The following is a 4511-nucleotide window of genomic DNA, read 5'->3' on the forward strand; positions in this document are numbered from 1 at the left end:
CTGAATCCGAGGTTCGACTATCCGATGGGCCCTCCTCTCCAGCACCCCCGAATAGACCTTACCAGGGAGGCTGAGTAGTGTGATCCCCCTATAGTTGCAACACACCCTCCGGTCCCCCTTCTTGAAGAGGGGGACCACCACCCCGGTCTGCCAATCCAGAGGCACTGGCCCCGATGTCCACGCGATGCTGCAGATGCGTGTCAACCAAGACAGCCCTGCAACATCCAGAGCCTTTAGGAACTCTGGGCAGATCTCATGCAGCCCTGGGGCCCGGCCACCGAGGAGCTTTTTAACCACCTCAGCGACCTCTGCTCCACAGATAGGGGAGTCCACCCCCATATCCCAAGACTCTGCTTCCTCATTGGAAGGCGTGTCGTGTCTTCGATGTATTCTTTCCACCGACTCAACATCCTGAGCTGAGGTCAGCAGTGCCCCATCTCCACCATAAACAGGGTTGATGCTGCACCGCTTTCCCGCCCTGAACCGCCAGATGGTGGACCAGAATCTCCTCGAAGCCGTCCGGAAGTTGTTCTCCATGTAATACTGCAACAAATACTATAAACTATAAACTGTGGACCTGGTTGTGGGCTGAGGTATGGAGAAAGCAACCATGTCCTTGTCCGATACCCACTGTCCCCCACCAAATGATATCAAGTTGGAACATGGGTCCTCTTAAATAGCTGCCTCAAACCACTCTCCATCGATACTCCTGAGTCATGCGTAGATCCGGGCCATCTGGCAAAAACTTAAAAAATTTTATACTCGAAATTGAATAGAGTGGCAATTCATCTTTTGATGGGGTGATTATTTTTACATGTATGTAATCTATTACACCAATCACCCCGGGCAGACCAGCAATTGCCATGAAGTTGGCTTTGTTTCTTTGCAGTTGGCAAATCTCCAAAGGGAAATGAATCAATTGTGAAATAATATGAGGTCTACAGAGCATGTTTATTGTTTGGGAAATGCAATGACCTACAGACACCTGGGAGATCCCCAAGTTATCAGCATTACAGGGTTGCATTTTGCCTGTTGCAAGAGTGCAAAGTGCAAAGTTACCCAACATTTAATTTTGGGAGTAACTGGATCATTCCGATTGCTTGGAGATGTTATGGTATCCCTCACAAGATCAACAACAATCATTATTCCCTTGCAATTTCTTCAGTACCACTTTAGTATTTTGGTGTCATTAAGTATGTCCAAAGTATATAGTATAGTATAGTAGCATGGATTGATTTCAGCCTTTTTGGGATTCTTTCAGAGCTGGTCTTAGTGAGTCAGGAGTCCCCTTGACTACTTAGTTCTTCCAGATTTAGGAGCTGCTTTTGCGCTGAATTGCTTTGTGAATTACTCTTAGTGAAAAAAAAAATAGGATTATTTTACTATAACTTAGTTTCTCCTAAATTGGGCAGTTGGGAGCTAATTTTAGCCTTAAGAGTCTTATAGGCCCTGTAAAACAAGGAGACAGATAGATTTAGAATCAGTGAACATGAAAGCACTATTCGCTAAGCTAATCCAATATCAGTTGTTGCAAGACACTTTTCAGATGACAATCATTCTGTTTCGGATTTGGCATCCTGTGGCATGGACATTATGATTTCTAATTGTCATGGTGAAAATATGGAGCAAATTTTACCTCAAGGTAAATGCAGTTGTATCTTTTACCTTAAAATGCTACACCATAGTGGCTTAAAAGAAGACTTAGATATGACCTGTGTTCTGTGAATTAATCTTATTGTCTTTCACTCACATTTCCAACTTTGTCTGACGACCCTTTCAGAATTTGCCACAACCCAAATTTGGTTTGTGACCCACAGGTTGAGAATCGCCGGTATGAAGCATCCTGCCACTGGACTCTGGTGCAGTGGAGAGGAGTTCTGTGGAGTGCCGAATCACGGTTCTCTGTCTGGCAGTCTGATGGATGACTCTGGGTTTGGCAGACGCAGGAGAATGTTACCTGCCTGACTGCATTGTGCCAACTGTACTACTACACTCATTAAAAACATGTACAGGGTATATGTATTACTTGCCAATAGTTTCTTAGAGTGATAATATTCTTAGCTGGGTTCTACTGAAACAATATCAGAATGTATTCACTGGTGAAACCTCTAAGCACTTATGTAAGTCACTCTGCCTAAGGGTGTCTGCCAAATGCCGTAAATGTAAACTACAAAGTTTGGTGGATAAGGGATAATGGTATGGGATTGTTTTTCAGGGGTTGGGCTAGGCCCTTTGTTCCAGTAAAGAGGACACTTAATGGTTCAGCATACCAAGACAATTCTATGCTTCCAACTTCGTGGAAAGTTTTCTGTCCCAGCATGACAGTGCAGAAAGCAAGATCAATAAAGATATGGTTCAGTGACGCTTTTCAATATAGGGTTTTGGCCTTGTGCCTTGCGTCCGGAGATATCTCCAGATTCTCTGTATCTTTTAATTATATTATGTACTGTACATAATGAAAATCTCAAAATCTTTGCAATATTACACCAAGGAACATTATTCTTAAATTGTTGCATTATTTGCCCACGCAGTCTCTCACAGAACCTGGTGAACCCCTCCCCATCTTCACTGCACACAGAGGCTCTCTGGGAGGCTCTTTTTAATACACAATCAACTTGCATACCTGTTGCCAATTAACCTAATTAGTTGTGAGCTAGGTGTTTTATTTTAGCATTGCACAACTTTTCAAGTAATTTGTTGCCTGTCTCAACTTTTTCAAAATGTATGACTGGCATCAAATTCAAATTCAGCATACATTTGTCATTAAACAATAACATTTCTCAATTTCAATATGTTTCTGAGTCTGATATGTTATCTTTCATCTATTGTCAGTAAATATGGGTTTATATAGTTTGTAAATAATTGCATTCTGTTTAATTTACGTTTCACACAGCATCCCAGCTTTGGAAACAGTATTGTATTTTAGTAACAAATATGACAAAAATGTTATGTAGCAGAATCCCCTTATGAAAAGTTATCAAGGTATTATCATGTCATGATTGTGTTGGATTGTACTTTCGGTGTTTTTCCATTTTGTTTATGTCGCATTTATGATATTGATGATATGCAAATGATATGTTTCAAGTATTTGAACAGTGTTTTATTTTATACTTATGGTACTTTGTTCTGATAACAAAGTATTCTGTTATGTGCCATGGTATTTATTTCCAACCTCTGTTGGTACTATGGTATTCTGTACTCATGGTATTGCCAAGAAACACATATATTTTATTTTCACCATATCAAATAAAGACACAACATGTGTTTTGGGGGGAAAAATGTTTCCTTCATTTATTGCCATTGAAACTCTTATATTGGTAAGTAGTTAACTGGTTTGATGTATGTGGCTACTAAACTGTTAAATCATTTTCTCCATTAAGCCAAAACTGACACATGTCATGCATGGTAAATTTAATGTAATTATGACATCTAGTTTCAGTGCTATCTTATAATACTGTGATAAACATTATGTAAAATTTAAAATTCAACTGTAAAAAAACCTGTATTACCATAGTATAGTAAATTTAAAACATTTTTGAAAGACTATCAAATGAAAAAGTAAACAGAGATGGTGATCTTTGGGTCCTTTGGCCTTGCCTTTGCTCCCACTAGTAATCTTGGCCATCTGACAACCTACTGTAAACCTTTTATTATAAACCTTGATGAAATTTTTGATAGAGCACCTGAATTTGAGAAACAAACTAGATTCGGTACTAATGGTTTAAATATTGGGGGCGGCATGGTGGTGCAGTGGTCAGCACTGTTGCCTCACACCTCTAGGACCCGAGTCTCCGCCTGGCTTACATGTGTGTGGAGTTTGCATGTTCTCCCCATGTCGTCGTGGGGTTTCCTCCGGGTACTCTGGTTTCCCCCCACAGTCCAAAAACATGCTGAGGCTAATTGGAGTTACTAAATTGCCCATAGGTGTGCATGTGTGAGTGAATGGTGTGTGAGTGTGCCCTGCGATGGGCTGGCCCCCCATCCTGGGTTGTTCCCTGCCTCGTGCCCATTGCTTCCAGGATAGGCTCCGGACCCCCCGCGACCCAGTAGGATAAGCGGTTTGGAAAATGGATGGATGGATGGGTTTAAATGTTAAAGACACTACCATGGTATAATACAAAAAGCTCAACAGATTACCATAGTATTTAAATGAAGATTTACATTGTAATACTCTGTACTATACTATGGTATATAGAAGTACAAATTACAATGGTTTTAGCATAGTATTACTAATACGCTATTACTACTGTGATAATACCATTTAGCACTTTTTTGTAAGGGTCAGACACGTCATAAAGTCATGTAGTAGTATTATGTTGACAGCAATTAATATAGTTGTGTCCCATATCAAACAAGTAAACTCCGATCCAAATGTATATTCAGTTTAGTTCGGGTTCACTAATCAAACAGTTCTGCCTGATCAAATTTGTGAGCTGCCTTTGTATTAGTGAGGAATCTGGTCGAACCGGTAACGTGAGTGTGGAGTTTAGTGTTTCCTTGCTGTTTCACAC

The sequence above is a fragment of the Brienomyrus brachyistius genome, chromosome 11 (genome assembly GCF_023856365.1).
Source record: "Brienomyrus brachyistius isolate T26 chromosome 11, BBRACH_0.4, whole genome shotgun sequence".
NCBI classification, from domain to species: Eukaryota; Metazoa; Chordata; class Actinopteri; order Osteoglossiformes; family Mormyridae; genus Brienomyrus; species Brienomyrus brachyistius.